Source organism: Carcharodon carcharias, chromosome 1, assembly GCF_017639515.1.
Source record: "Carcharodon carcharias isolate sCarCar2 chromosome 1, sCarCar2.pri, whole genome shotgun sequence".
Lineage (NCBI taxonomy): Eukaryota > Metazoa > Chordata > Chondrichthyes > Lamniformes > Lamnidae > Carcharodon > Carcharodon carcharias.
The window spans coordinates 73,725,179-73,742,007 of NC_054467.1; the positions used below are offsets into that span (position 1 = coordinate 73,725,179).

At 42.7% G+C, this 16,829-nt stretch overlaps 1 protein-coding gene across 1 annotated transcript in view; it reads left to right on the plus strand.

The window, feature by feature from the left end:
- The first annotated feature begins 478 nt into the window (after positions 1-478).
- Positions 479-16,829, plus strand: part of slc2a9l2 (solute carrier family 2 member 9, like 2) — a 492,038-nt gene continuing 475,687 nt past the window's right edge. The window contains exon 1 of the mRNA XM_041191251.1: positions 479-625. The gene's annotated coding sequence lies outside the window, so the exon portion shown is untranslated. The remainder of the gene's footprint in view (positions 626-16,829) is intronic.

A 16,829-nucleotide genomic window follows, 5' to 3' on the forward strand; every position in this document is an offset into this window, starting at 1 on the left:
TGTAGGAGTCGGTAGGCTTGTAATGGATATTGGTGGACAGTCTATCACCAGAAATTGAGACTGAGAGGTCAAGGAAGGGAAGGGAAGTGTCAGAGATGGACCATGTGAAAATGATGGAGGGGTGGAAATTGGAAGCAAAATTAATAAATTTTTCCAGGTCCAGACGAGAACATGAAGTGACACTGAAGCAGTCATTGATGTACCGGAGAAAGAGTTGTGGGAGGGGGCCTGAGTAGGACTGGAACAAGGAATGTTGCTAATAGTGCTTTTTGGGAGGATTTTTTATTGTTATAGTTAGTAATTGCAACAAATTAATACAGTATGAATACAGAGCTTTTAAAAATAAAAAAATGAATACAATTAGGTATATAAAAGCAAATGCAAGTTTAATTACTTTTTGTACTTGATCTGCACTTAGAGGTTAAATTGTGAGCTTAAATCAAATAGTACCTATCACCATGGAAGTCCAAAGTCTAATGGAAAGTATTTGGTCACTAATGTAAAATGGCCGAAACTACTGGCAGCAATTTATCATTACACAAATTAAGTCAAATTACAAGAAAAGTTCCCATTGTTCCGTTACCAAAATTCCAACCAGGACAGTGAATGCTTTTTGGCCAAGCATGTGAGTAGTTTTAACTTTAATCATTCTTTAATTTTAATTATCACTAATAAGTGACACACGTGGTTGCTATCGATCCACTTTGTGAGAGTAAAGGAAAGCTTTATTGGAAAGAAGAATCGTCAATACTCTAATGCAAGTTAAATTCTGAAATATCAAACCCCTGGTAAGAATAAGAAAAAAGTCCAGGTGAATTCATAGACTTTCTTTTTGTTTTAATTTGATTGTTCGGATGCACAGATATTTCATGTGCGTCTTATCTATCATTGTTGAATTGGCAACAGCAAATGAGCAAAGTTCAACTGGCAGAATTGATCTGCAAACAGATTCAAGAAGCACCCGTCCTTTAACTTTACAAGTTGGTTAAGGTGCACTGACAGAAAGGCTTTTAACCATTTGTTGACAAAAAATTTCATTAAGCATTTTTAAATATTGTATAACTTATTGACAAAATATTTTCAATGTTAATCACGTTAGTTTATGCTAGAGTATTCAGTGTAGCAGTGACACGATGTTGCTGCACATGGTTCTTCCAACCCTGCAGTATGAATGGTCAGTACGTAAAAAGAGAATGTGCATTTATGTAGGACAGGATCTTTAGCCTGGCAGGCAGGCGGGCGCCCGAGCCTACCGAGTGTGAAATGACGCGCGATGATGTTGGCTGAGCGTGCCGACGTCAATGCGCAGTCGTGCGATAGTTCACTCGGCGGGCATGCGCCAGAGCCGGCATCGCACCCGCTGACAATTAAAAGGCCTATTAAGGCCATTAAGTAATCAATCAATCTGAATTTTTCACTGCCTGTTCAGCCTAATGGCTGACAGGCAGGTGAAAAGGCCAAGCGCGGGTTGAGTTTCCAAAATCAAATATAAATAAAAGTCCACTCTTTCAAGGTGAATTCATAGACTTGCTTTTTGCCTTAATTTCATTGTTCAGATGTCGCAATATTTCATGTGTACCTTATCTATTGCTATTGAATGCTATCGTTGTAAATGCTCCTCTCACGTCTGACTGAAAACAATTAGGTCATCAATATAAACAACACAATTGCTTAAACCCGCAATTACTTTGTTTGTCAGTCTTTGCAATGTCGCAGGTGCATTCTTCATACCAAATGGCATGCCTTTAAAGTGATATAGTCCACTTGGCATTACAAAAGCTGATATCTCCATTGCCCTCTCCGACAATGGTACCTGCCAATATCCTTTTAGCAAGTCAATCTTTGTGATAAATTTTGATTTTCCCACTTTCTCAATGCAATCCTCCAGCCATAGTATGGGATATGATTCTGTTTTTGTCACCGTATTCACCTGTCAATAGTCCACACGCAGCCTTGGTGTTCCATCTGGTTTCGGTACCAATATAATAGGCGGACCCGAGGTACTGCAACTAGACTCAATTATATCATTTTGAATTTCTTTTTGTACTTGTTATAACTTTGCCCAATATAATCCATAAGGTTGTTGCCTTATTGAAGATGATATTCCTATATATACATCATGTAATGCTAAATGTGTCTTTCCCAACTTATTTCCACAAATAGGTTTGTGTGACTACAATAGCTTTTCCAAATCACTTTGACGCTTATTTGGAAGGTAACTCAATATTTCATTTAAATTTTCAATCAACCCCTCATTATCCAATTTGATTACAGGAAAATCAATTCCAGAGTCCTGCACTTCTGCTTCTTTCTCATCATCCACTACCACTAATATCTCTTTTTGTTCCTCCTCTCTGTCGAAGTACTTTTTAAGCATATTTACATGACACACCCTCTACTTCTTTCTTCTATCTGGAGTATTTATTAAATAACTTACTTCACTCAATTTCTTTACAACCCTGTAAGGCCCACTAAATCTTGCATTTAATGAATCGTCTAGTACTGGTAACAACACTAATACTTTCTATCCAGAAACAAAACTGCGAATTTTAGCTTTCTTATCTGCTTTCACTTTCATCACTTGCTGTGATATCTTTAAATGTTCCCTAGCCAACTCACGTGCTCTGTTCAATCTTTCCCTGAAATTTGATATGTAATCCAGGAGGATAGCTTCTAAATTTTGACCCACCAATTTCTCATGAATCAATTTCAGTGGTCCCCTTACCTCATGACCATAAATTAGTTCAAAAGGGCTAAAACCAGTCGATGCATTAGGAGCGTCTATAATAGCAAAAAAGAAAAAGGGAATTCCTGTATCCCAATCCTGTGCATTATCCTGACAGTATGCTCTTATCATAGTTTTTAAAGTTTGATTCCATCTTTCCAAAGCTCCTTGTGACTCTGGATGATAAGCTGTTGACTTAAACTGTTTTATCCCCAAACTGTTCATAACTTCCTTAAACAGCTGTGACATGAAATTTGATCTCTGATCTGATTGTATTTGCTTAGGTAAACCATATTTTGTAAAAACTTTAATTAAATCCTCCAAAATCCTCTTAGTTGTAATACTTCTTCAAGGTATCGCTTCAGTAAACCTGGTACACACATCCGTTATTGTTAATAAATACTGATTTCCACTTTTAGTCTAAAGGAGGGGTCCTACATAATCAATCATGACCCTGGAAAAGGTGCTTCAAATGCTGTTGGGATTAAAGGCGCTGGCTTAATCACTGCTTGTGGTTTTCCTGTTATTTGACATGTATAACAGGCTCTACAGAATTTGATTACATTCCTATGCAAACCTGGCCAAAAAAACCCCTCTATCTTTTCCTGTGTTTTCCTAATTCCTAAATGTCCCCCCATTGGAATTTCATGAGGAATCCTCAGAATCTGGTTTCTATACCCTAATGGGATAATAATCTGATGCACCTCCCTCCAGCTTTCATTTGCTGAGACTTGATCCGACCACCACTTTCTCACCAGAATATTCCTTCGAAGATAATAGATAATAGATACAGGAAGATATAGACAGGATGGTCAAAAGGACAGATTAGTGGCAGATGGAAATCAACCCTGGAAAGTGTGAGGTGATACACTTTGGAAGGGGTAATCTGACAAGGAAGTATTCAATGAACAGCATGACACTAGGAAGTTCTGAGGAACAAAGGGACCTTGGAGTGTGTGTCCATAGATCTCTGAAGATGGAGGGGCATGTTAGTGGGGTGGTGAAAAAGGCATATGGGATACTTGCCTTTATCAATCGAGGCATAGATTACAAAAGTAGGGAGGTGATGTTGGAGTTGTATAGAACCTTGGTGAGGCCACAGTTGAAGTATTGTGTGCAGTCCTGGTCGCCACATTATAGGAAGGATGTGATTGCACTGGAGGGGGTGCAGAGGAGATCCACCAGGATGTTGCCTGGGATGAAACATTTAAGTTAGGAACAGAGGTTGGATAGACTTGGGCTGTTTTCATGGGAGCAGAGAAGACTGAGGGGTGACCTGATCGAGATGTACAAGATTATGAGGGGCATGGACAGGGTGGATAGGGAGCAGCTGTTCCCCTTAATTTAAGAGTCAGTCATGAGGGGACAGAAGTTCGAGGTGAGGGGCAGGAGGTTTAGGGGGGATGTGAGGGAAAACGTTTTTACCCAGAGGGTGGTGACATTCTCGAATGCGCTGCCTGGGAGGGTGGTGGAGGCGGGTTGCCTCACATCCTTTAAAAAGTACCTGGATGAGCACTTGGCACGTCATAACATTCAAGGCTATGGGCCAAGTGCTGGTAAATGGGATTAAGTAGGTAGGTCAGGTGTTTGTAACGTGTTGGTGCAGACTCGATGGGCCGAATGGCCTCTTCTGCACTGTGTGATTCTGTGATAATAACATTTTGCTTCAATTTCTGCATAAGCTTTCTGATATAACTGTTTTAATTGCAAATCATTTTTTTGAAACTCCACTAACCTCTTTGAGTTAAACACTTCAACTGAACTGCATTCCTTCCTCCTGAACAATGTTATTAAACACAGGGCCAGCTAATTGAATTTCACCATTGGATTTCAACACTCACTTCTTGCCTTTGAACTGCCTGCTTATCTTGTTTATTTTGTTCTTCCCTATGGGCCTTTGATCTTGTTATAACAAAAGCAGGAAACAATCCTGGATGCTCCTTCTGTAGCACTTCTGTTGAAAGCACTTTTACAGGCTGCACAACTACCACAGGCATCACCCACAATTGCGATCCAGCTATATCATTACCCAGGAGAAACTGAACCCCTGCAATGGGCAATTTTTCCACCACTTCAACTATAATTTTACCAGGCTTCCATTAGCTCTTTAAATTTACTTTTCACAATGGAATAGATTTAGCATCTCCATGAACCCCACTTATTATTACCTTCTCTTGCAACACTCCCTTTGAATAACAAATATCCCTATCCCATAATATTAAGGGCAGAATTTTCTCGTTGGGGTGTGGGAGCGGGTCCCACATGCCGACGTGTAAAATGATGCGCGGTGATGTTGGGTGTGCGCCCAGATGTCACCACGCGCCATTGCAATATTTCGGTGGGTGGGCGCACGATGATCTCCTATCCGTGTCCGCCATTAATTAACGGGCCAGTTAAGGCCCTTGAACCCCTAATTGACGGCAATTTTTCAGGGCCCGTGCGATCTACAGATCATCACACGAGCGCAACGCACAGGCAGGTAGGCCACATTTTTAAAAACCTTATCCATGGGTGGGATAAGAGGGGTGAGTGGGCTCACTAGTGGTTTTTGGTAGACCTTTAATGTTTAAGCTTACTGCTACTTGCCTGTGTGAGCAGCAAAACTTCAAATCTCTTCACAACTGCTTGGACAGGAATAACAGGCTTCAGGTCAGGACTCTGCTGTAAGCATCATTTTTGGGGCCTTGCTGGTTTCAGGAAGTCTTCCCTTAGCCTGGGAATGGGAGTTGTGCTCTCCACTGGAGGCACCTCCTCTGAGGAGGAAGGGAGGGCCAGAAGTGGGAGGAGGCCAGGAGTCCATATTCAGCCTCCAGGGGAGCCACCTTTGGTAGGAGAGGCGCAGGCACAATGGCACAGGGCCAACAGGATGTCCAAGGTGGAAGGTACTGTAGAAGACGACACTATCTGCTGCCAGGGTTTACAGGCGGCGAAGCAGCTACCTCATTATGTCTGAGGTGCAGTGCCGCAGGATGCTCTGTCTCTCAAGGGAGACAGTCAACTCTATCTGTCAGATGATCGGCCCTGAGATCAGCTCCAACTGTGTGGGTGGACACCTCATGTCAGTGGTGTTGAAGATCACAGCCGCCCTCAACTTCTATGCCTCCAGCTCTTTCCAGGGGTCAGTGGGTGATCTTTGCAGAGTCTCCCAGTCAGCTGTCCATACTTGTGTCAAGCTGGTGAGCCGGTGCCTTCGCCAGCAGGAAGGGCTTCCACTCCATGAACGTGCAGATAGTGTGTGACCACAGGATGCTGATCCTACAAGTCTGTGCAAGGTACCCAGGCAGCTCCCATGACGCCTACATCCTCAGACACTCCCAGGTGCTGTGGCTCTTCAGTGCTCCAGCTTGGCTGGATGGATGGCTGTTGGGTGACAAGGGCTATCCCCTCAGAAGGTGGCTCATAACATTCTCCACCATCCAAGCGGCTGAGCAGCAGTACAATAGGAGCCACGGCTCCACAAGAGCTGTGATGGGGAGAACCATCAGTCTTCTCAAGATGCGCTTCCAATGCCTGGACCATTCAGGGGAGTGCACTCCAGTACCCCCCAGATCGTGTCTCGGTGATAGTGCTGCATGCTGCACTCTCCACAATCTGGCATTGGAAAGGGGGGACTCAGCAAAGGAAGAAGATGTAGACGCAGATGCTCCTGCTGCACACGATGAGTCCAGTTGTGAGTCCGAGGATGACCACACACAGGAGAACGCTGAGGGGATAGACGCTGACTCAGGCAACCTCCAGGTAGGCAGGGACACCCGGGAGGCTTTAATTCAATGAACCTTCAGCTAGCCCATCGCAGATGGACCTCCAACACACACCAGGGCTGCAGGCTCCATACTCAATACCTGAGAGCAACATCTACCTGGTTAGGAATATTACCTATGTGCCTTGTCAATAAAGCTCAATGACAAACAAGTCACTCAAAACATCATGGGTTCCCACCCACCTTCAAAAGTAAGGAATCACCCTGAGGCATGTTCACATGTGAAGCAATTAATGAATTCACAAAATATAACAGAAAGGAAACTTAATTCAAAGGTGTTGAGCATCACGCTAAATTATAATCAACTAATAGCAGGGCAACATAAACCACCAGTGAGAAGCCTGTGGTACCTAAGGTGCTACATCTAGGTCCTGTACCCTTGCACTGGCGTCTGAGACAGCCTGCTCCCTCTACTGTCCTGTTGGCCTCGATGACCTTGGCGGCCGTCCTCTGGCCCGTGCAGCCTTTGATGGCCCCGCCTGGGATGGAGCAGCCAGTTCCACAGCTGGTTTCTCCCCAGTCACCTCAACCTCATCCGATCCCACAGTCACTGGCAGATCGGTGGAGGAACTGCTACCCTCATACGGAGTGCCCTGAGAGGAGCCCGCAGAGACGACAGGCAACTCTTGCGCAGATGTGAGGTCACTTCAAACCTTCCTGCTCACCACTGATGGATGGGCCACTGAGCTGGGATACTTGGTGCCCAATCCATCTCCCACAGTGATACTGACCAACTGAGGTCAGCGCTGCTGTGAGGGCTTGCTGGTCCGAGCACAACCCCAGGAAGCCCTGATTGTTCTCCTGGAGGTGCCTCTCCACGTGAGTCATCATCCTCTCCATGGAGAAAGCGTTGCACTCAGCCGTAAGGGTCAATGCATTGCTGATGCTCTGCATTGACCCCTCCAGCACAGAGACCATGCCACGCATTGCCTCATGTATCTCCGCCAGATCCTCCCTCACATCCTGCTGGACTTCCAGCATCTGCTGCCTCAGGGATGACTCCAGAGGCACATCATCAGCCACTGACTGAGCATATTCCTGGTCCCCTGCAGTCCTCCAACTGCCGGCACCCTGGCACTCTCTGTCTCCACATGCACCTCAAGCGAGTGTGATGTGCCCTCACCGCTGTGCACTGGGCCACTAGCCGACGATCTAATTCCCACCGAGGTGCTAGTATCTGTGCTGGTGCCTGCCTGGCAGAGATGGTGTGTCGCTGGTGCTTGCAGTTCTTCCAGGCCCTCAGGTCATATTGGCAGCCCCTCTGTCCCCTCCTCCCGGCCCTGCTCCAGTGATGCTGAAAGGAAGAATAAGGACATTTGATTAGTTCAAGTCGAGACAATGTCAAGATGCATGCCTGGCCCTTTAATCAGTATGCGCTCCTCCTTCCATAATCAATGGGAAACCCATGCTGGAAGCTGAAATCACTAAACAGTCAATAGTGGAATGGTTGCAGGGACAGACATGGTGACCTCAGCGCATGGCACTCTTAACCCTGGCACCCCAACCTCATTGCCAACAGTGGACATGGGTGCATGGCAACTCTCCAGCTCTATGGCCTCCTGCTCGTATCTGGTTATAATCGCCAACTGTGCCTGACCTCCGCCAGTCCGCATCCGCTCTGCGTTATTGTGTGTAGTTTTCTCCTGAAAAGGAGAGAGGAGCGTTGATTAGTCCACTCTGTATCTGGATTGCCATTGCATCCCTGCCACCCCCACCTGAGTGAAACATTGCAGGGGTCCAGTGAATCGTGACCCTGGATCAGCCGCACACCCACACCAAGCAGCGAGGGCTGACCCCCCACCTTACCCATATGCCACCCACATGGTTTCACCTTGCAAAGCAAGGATGCACAAGCACATGGAATGCCAAGGGCAGCAGACGGATGGGTGCCCCGCCACCTGAAGGTTCCCCTCCCAGTACGTCAGTAGCCTGAATTTGACATGTTTCGGAGTTCCAGTACTGTGCCTAGGTGCAGATTCTTGAGTTAAGTGACTCATGCCAATACTGTTCCTACCCTTCCTGAGCGCAAGAGGTCATTGAAATGCTTGCAGCACTGAATCCAGGTGCATCACACCACGTTGTGTGAACTCACAATCTCTGCCACCTCCTCCCAGGCACATTTGGTCATGTCCGGGGTGGGAGCCTCCTTCTCCCGTCCCTGGGAACGAGGATCTCATGCTGTGCTGCCACCTCCACGAGGAGGGCAGCAAGGCACTTGTCTGAAAAGCAAGGGGCACAATGCCCCGCTGACCTGCCCTCCTGCCTGGCCTGCTCACCAGTAGCACTCTGGGCAGTCCTTCTGCTGGCCATGGTTTGCAGCCTTTGCAAGGCTGCAGGAGCACTGCTTAAACGGGCCACCATGTCGCCATTGGACCCAGTGGTCATTGCAGCGCCGCCACCGCCTGCCAACTCTCGCTGTCCTCGGGAGCCGTGTTCCATGCTGGCAGAGCCTTAATTGGCCCGCCCATGTAAAATGGCGGCACGGAGCTGATCACAGGCAGTGAAAGGCTCCACACCCTCTCCCGACTAGCCCACCTGACGGGGAGAAAATTGTCCCCTAAGGATTGACTAGCCCCTGTGTCTCTTAAAATTTTAACATCTTTACCTACTCCACTCTGTACACATGGAAAGACTTTCCCTTCACATACAAAGTCTCTAAACATTTCTGCAACCTGCTCCTCAGAATTCTCTTGAGTAAACTGTGAACACATTCCACTTCTTTACCTTTTACTGATTCTCCCTGTTTCACCTGTACACAAACCATTGGCTTATCCCGTGCCTGAACCTCAGAACCCAGAGTACGTTTACTTCCAGAGCTTTTCTGTACCCCAACAATTCCTACATATTTTTCCTGGAATCTCAAACTTTATTACAATGCCCACTTTATTACAATGAAAACACTTCAATTTTTGAATGTCACTTCTACCTTCAGTACCTTCCTTTTTATTCTGAGAAAAAAACGTACTGGGAACTTCCAACTACTCCTTCTCTTCCCTGACTACCTACCTTCCCTTCACCTTCCCACTGTTTATCCTTTTCCAGTTTGAAAGGGTAATGGAAAAAAGGTTTAGCTCTATGAACTATCTCATAATCATCAGTTATCTCTGCTGCTTGTCTTACAGAATCATCCCTCTGTTCTTCCACATGAGTTCTCACTACCGAAGTGATTGAATTTTTAAATTCTTCCAAAAGAATGACTTCCCTAAGAACTGCATAGATTGTCTCTATTTTTAATGCCTGTATCCACCGGTCAAAATTACTTTGTTTTACTCTTTCAAACTCAATATAAGTTTGACCAGGCTGTTTTCTCATATTCCTTAATTTCTGCCTGTATGCTTCAGGAACCAACTTATATGCACTCAAAATAGCTTTTTTCATCACATCATAATTCGCCGACAGTTCTTCTGAACATAAGGCATATACCTCAAGTGCCCTACCTAACAACTTAGACTGTAATAATAATGTTCAGTTTTTCTGTGGCCATTTCATCTGTTTAACTAGCTTCTCAAATGAAAGAAAGATCTGTTTCTTCAAACTTGGGAAGAGCTTGTACAAATTTAAACATATCCCCACTGGATCTAGAGAAAAACCCTTCCTCATCTTTTTCTAACTGCCAACATTTGCAGTTGGAATTCCCTCTCTCTTTTTCTTTTTCCTCCTTCTCTATCTTCACAATTTCTAATTCCCTTTTAAAAGCTATTTTGCTGTCCTTTGCTTCAAATTCAAGCTTTTTCAGTTTCTTTGCTTGTTCAAATTTAAGCATCTTCATTTGTAACTGAAGTCTCACTACCTCCAGTTGTGACTCACTAGTGTCAGCATTCACTTCCAACTCTAGATGCTGTGCTATACTTTTAACTATATCTGATTTCCTATCCACCACGGGTAACCCCAATTTTAACTTATCTGCCAACTCTTTTAACTTTCTTTTGGTTATTTTTCTCCAACTCAATCAGAGTTATCTCTTCTACTCCCAGATAAGTCTTAGCAATTGCTAAAGCCAACTTGCAGTCTCACCATTTCTTAAAAAAAACCTCTCCATCTCCGAAATTCAAAGTGCCTCTCATACTTGTAACCATCAATACTCACCAATTCCTACTCAATCAAGGAATTAGAAATATAATTTATCCTGGCACAGCCCCCAATTGTTATGACTGATGCAGTTGGTAAAGTGGAGTTATTTAAAAATCCCAGAGGGAAACTTTAAACAACTGTCATAACCTATAATTTTAAGCGTTATGTTTGGGATGCGACTCTAAATTCAGGAATCAGGCCACCAGTTCTCGAGGTTTTACATTAAGCTAAGTGACACATTTTATTAATTTACATAGGTTAAAATATATAATATGTATATATATATATATGGCTTCAAATTACTACTATCATAACTTTCAACAAATTCCCAAACTAATCTCCTTTAAGGCAACAGCAAGCCATAGGCTTAACCAAACACCAGGCAAAGCATTTTCACCTTACAAATTCAAAATGAGGTTCTTTTCACTTTGGTTCCTGTGGAGACAGTTGGAGGCTTACAGCTGCTTTCTGATCTCACATTGCCTCTGCCCTGCACACCTGAAAACTGCTGAGGTTATACCTACCACCACGCATTGAATGTAAATTCTCATTGTATCACCAACTCCCGGAACTAAACCTCTCTAACAATAAAACCCCTTTCATAATACCAATTTTATTAGTAATATAAACCTATTGCTTGGTATCTGTCAGATAGGTGTCAGTTTTCACCCCACTTCTTGAATGCTCTATTCAAAAAATGCAAATACACTCTACCTCTCTGTTTATATCTCAAACTAGTATGTATCAGAGCACCCAGACTAGCTGGCTTTAATCAAATTAAGACACATCCACATACTAAACCTCTACTTTAAAAGAAAATATTTTCCAATAATATCATTTACATTAATAGCTTCAAGGCACCAGATCACACTATATTGTCCACGCCCATCACCTATCATGCCTTCTGCCAGCGGGCACAGAAAATTCTGCCCATCATGTATAGCTAAATCTGTCTTTCCCAACTTATTCCCACAAATGGGTCTATGTGGCTGCAATAGCTTTTCCAAATCACTTTGACACTTGTTTGGAAGGTAACTCAATATTTCATTTAAATTTTCAAGCACCCCTTCATTATCCAATTTGATTAGATGCAAATCAATGTCAGAGGCCTGCATTTCTACCTATTTTTCATCATCCATCATCACTAATACTTCTTTTTGATCCTCTTCCTGTCAGAGTACTTTTTAAGCATATTTTCATGACACACCCTCTGCTTCTTTCTTCTATCTAGAGTATTTACTAAATGATTTACTTCACTCAATTTCCTTTCAATTCTGTAAGGCCCACTAAATCTTGCATTTAATGAATCACCTAGTACTGGAACAAAACTAGCACTTTCTCTCAGAAACAAAACTGTAAGTTTTAGCTTTCTTATCTGCTTTCACTTTCATCACTTGCTGTGATAGCTTTAAACGTTCCCTAGCCAACTCACATGCTCTGCTCAATCTTTCCTTGAAATTTGATACATAATCCAGAAGAATATTTTCTTAATTTTGACCCACCAATTTCTCATGAATCAATTTCAGTGGTTCCCTTACCTCATGGTCATAAATTAGTTCAAAAAGGCTAAAACCAGTTGGTGCATTAGGACAGTCTCTAATAGCAAATAATAAGAATAGAATTCCCTCCCATCCCAAATGCTGTGGATAATCCTGAAAGGATGCTCTTATCATGGTTTTTAAAGATGGATGCCATCTTTTTAAATCTCCTTATGACTCCGGATGATAAGATGTTGACTTAAACTGTTTTATCCCTAAACTGTTCATTACTTCCTTAAACAGCTGTGACATGAAATTTGACCCCTGATCTGATTGTATTTCCTCAGGTAAACCATATCTTGTAAAAAAAAATAATTAACTCCTCCAAATCTTCTTAGTTGTAATATTTCTTAAAGGTATTTCTTCAGGAAACCTGGTAGACACATCCATTAATGTCAGTAAATACTGATTTCTGCTTTTAGTCTTCAGGAGGGGTCCTACACAATCAATCATGATCCTAGTAAAAGTTCTTCAAATGCTGGTGTTGGGATTAAAGGTGTTGGCTTAATCACTGTTTGTGGTTTCCCTGTTACTTGACATGTGTAACATGTTCTATAGAATTTCACTACACCCCTATGCAATCCTGGCCAAAAAAAAAAATCCTCTGTATCTTTTTCTGTGTTTTCCTAATTCCTAAATGTCCCCCCATTGGAATTTCATGAGCAATCCTCAGAATCTCATTTCTATAACCTAATAGGATAACAACCTGATGCACCTCACTCCAGCTTTCATTTGCGGAGACATGCTCCAGCCTCCATTTTCTCATTAAAGTATCTCCCTTATGGTAATAACATACTGAAATACATTTTACTTCTGTTTCTGAATAAGCTTTCTGATATAACTGCTTTAATTGCAAATCATTTTTCTGTAACTCCACTAACTTACTTGAGTTAAACACTTGAGCTGAACTGTACTGTAGTCTTTCTTCCTGCACAATGTTATCAAACACAGTGCCAGCTAATTGAAACTGTGATGCCTTCTTCTTGCCTTTGAACTGCCTGCCCTTCTTGTTTTTCTTGTTTTAACCTGTGAGCCTAAGATCTCATTATCACACAATCTGGAAACATTCCAGAATGCTCCTTCTCTGTTGAAAACACTTCTATAGGCTGCTCAACTACAATAGGCATCACCCATATTTGCGATCCAGCTGTATCATTACACAGAATAAATTGAACCCCTGCAATGGGGTTATTCCATTACTCCAGCAATAACTTCACCTGTCCTCCATTTGCTCTTTGAATTTACCTTCCATAATGAAATAGGTTTAGCATCTCCATGAACCCCACTTATTATCATCTCTTCCTGCAATACTCCCTCTGAAAAACAAATATCACTATCTCACAAACTTAAGATTGACTATAGCCCCTGTGTCTCTTAAAATGTTAACATCTTTACCTACTCCATTCTGTACATGTGGAAAGTCTTTTCCTTCACACACAAAGTCTTTAAACATTTCTGCAACCTGCTCCTCAGGTAAACTGAGGTAAACTGTGAAAAGATTCCCACTTCTTTACCTATCACTGATTCTCCCTCTATTACCCATACACAAACCACTGTTTTTTCCTGTGCTTGAACATCAGAACCCACAGTACTTTTACTTCCAGAACTTTTCTGTATCCCAATAATTCTAACAGATTTTCTCTGCAATTTCCAACACACTGACTTTGTCAGCCCCACTTTATTACAATGAAAATGCCTCAATTTTCAAATGTCACTCCTACCTTCAGCACTTTCCTTTTATTCTGAGAAAAACCTTCCTGGGAATTCCCAGATACACAGCAAGTTGGTTATGATGGATTGGGAAATGTTACTTAAAGGGATGAAGGTGGATAGACAATCACAAACATTCAAAGAGTGCATGGGTGAACTGCAAAAATTGTTTATTCCTGACTGGCGCAAAAGTTAAACAGGAAAGGTGGCCAAACCATGGCTTACAAGGGAAATTAGAGATAGTATTAGATCCAAGGAAGAGGCATATAAATTGGCTAAAAAAAACAATGGACCTGAGGATTGGGAGCAGTTTAGAATTCAGCAAAGGAAGACCAAAGGATTGATTAAGGAGAGGAAAATAGAGTACGAGAGTAAGCTTGCGGAGAACATAAAAACTGACTGTAAAAGTTTCTATAGGTATGTGAAGAGAAAAAGATTTTTGAAGACAAATGTAGTTCCTTTAGAGTCAGAAACAGAGGAAGTTATAACGCGGAACAAAGAAATGGCTGACGAACTAAATACATTCTTTGGCTCTGTCTTCACAAAGGAGGACACAAATAACATACCAGAAATGTTGGGGAACACAGGGTTTAGTGAGAGGGAGGAACTGAAAGAAATCAGTATTAGTAGGGAAATGCTGTTGGGGAAATTGATGGGATTGAAGGCCGATAAATCCCCAGGGCCTGATAATCTACATCCCAGAGTACTTAGGGAAGAGGCCCTAAAAATAGTGGATGCATTGGTGGTCATCCTCTGAGATTCTATAGACTCTGGAACAATTCCTACAGATTGGAGGGTGGCTAATGTAACCCCACTCTTTAAAAAGGGAGGTAGAGACAAAACGGGGAATTATAGACCAGTCAGCCTGACATCGGTAGTGGGGAAAATTCTAGAGTCATTATAAAAGATTTAATGGCTGAGCACCTGGAAAACAGTGGCAGAAACAGACAGAGCCAGCGTGAATTTATGAAAGAGAAATCATGCTTGACAAATCTACTGGAATTTTTCGAGGATGTAACTAGTCAAGTTGATGAGGGGAGCCTGTGGATGTGGTTTATTTGGACTTTCTGAAGACTTTTGACAAAGTCCTACATAAGAGATTAGCGCATAAAATTAAAGTGCATGGGATTGGGGGTAGTGTACTGAGATGGATAGAAAACTGGTTGGCAGATAGGAAACAAAGAGTAGGAGTAAACAGGTCTTTTTCCAAATGGCAGGCAGTCAATAGTGGGGTACCACAGTGATCGGTGCTGGAACCCAGCTATTCACAATATACGTTAATGATTTAGATGAGGGAATTAAATGTAATAACTTCAAATTTTCAGATGTCACAAAGCTGGGTGGGAGGATGAGCTGTGAAGAGGATGCAGAGATGCTTCAGTGTGATTTGGACAAGCTGAGTGAGTGGGCAAATGCATGGCCGATGCAGTATAATGTGGATAAATGTGAGGTTATCCACTTTGGTAGCAAAAACAGGAAGGCAGATTATCTGAATGGCTATAAATTGAGAGAGGGCAATGTGCAATGAGACCTGGGTGTCCACGTACACCAATCGCTGAAGGTAAGCATGCAGGTGCAGCAGGTGGTAAAGAAGGCAAATGGTGTGTTGGCCTTCATAGAGAGAGGATTTGAGTACAGGAGCAAGGATGTCTTGCTGCAATTATACAGGGCCTTGGTGAGACCACACCTGGAATATTATGCACAGTTTTGGTCTCCTTATCTGAGGAAGGATGTTCTTGCTATTGAAGGAGTGCAGCGGAGGTTTACCAGACTGATTCCTGGGATGGCGGGACTGACATATGAGGAGAGATTGAGTCAGTTAGGATTTTGTTCACTGGAGTTCAGAAGAATGAGGGGGGATCTCATAGAAACCTACAAACTAGACAGAAGGATGTTCCCGATGGTGGGGGAGTCCAGAACCAGGGGTCACAGTCTGAGAATACGGAATAGGCCATATAGGACTGAGATGAGGAGACATTTCTTCACCCAGAGACTGGTGAGCCTGTGGAATTCACCACCACAGAAAGTAGTTGAGGCCAGAACATTGTATATTTTCAAGAAGGAGTTCGATATAGCTCTTGGGGTAAAGGGGATCAAAGGATATGGGGAGAAAGTGGGAACAGGCTATTGAGCTGGATGATCAGCCATGATCATGATGAATGGCAGAGCAGGCTCAAAGGGCCGAGTGGCCTACTTTTGCTCCTATTTTCTGTTTCTATGTTTCTACACCTTCTCTTCCCGGACCACCTACCTTCCTTTCACCTTCCCACATTCTATCCTTTTCTCATTTAAAAGGGTGATGGAAAAAAGTTTTAGCTCTATGAACTAACTCATAATCATCAGCTATCTCTGCTGATTGTCTTACAGTTTGAACTGTCTGTTCCTCCACATGAGTTCTCACTGCTGAAGGGATTGAGTCTTTAAATTCTTCCTAAAGAATTACTTCCTTAAGAGCTGCATATGTTGCCTCTATTTTTAATGCCCGTATCCATTGTTCAAAATTATTTTGTTTTACTCTCTTAAGCTCAATATAAGTTTGCACAGGCTGTTTTCTCATATTCCCAAATTTCTGTCTGTATGCTTCAGGAACCAACTCATATGTACTCTAAATAGCCTTTTTCACCACATCATAATTCACCAATACCTCTTCAGACAGTGAAGCATATACGTCCTCCGCACTACCCAGCAATGTAGACTGAAACAATAATGTCCAGTACTCCTGTGGCCATTTCATCTGTTTAGCTAGCTTCTCAAATGAAATAAAAACTCTTCAATATCTTTTTCCTCAAACTTTGGAGGAGCTTGTACAAATTTAAGCATCTCCCCACTGGGTTTTAGGTTAAAGGTTTTTTCATTATTAGAACTCCCCTCCGAATCTGAGGTCTCTTTTTTAACTTCCAGCCTTTTAAGCTGATATTCTCTGTTTTTTTCCTTAGTTCTCTCTTCTTTTGCTAACTTTTCCCTCTGGAGATCAAGGTTTCGCATTTCCAATTCTTTTTGAAATAATCTTTCTTTTTCCTTTTCT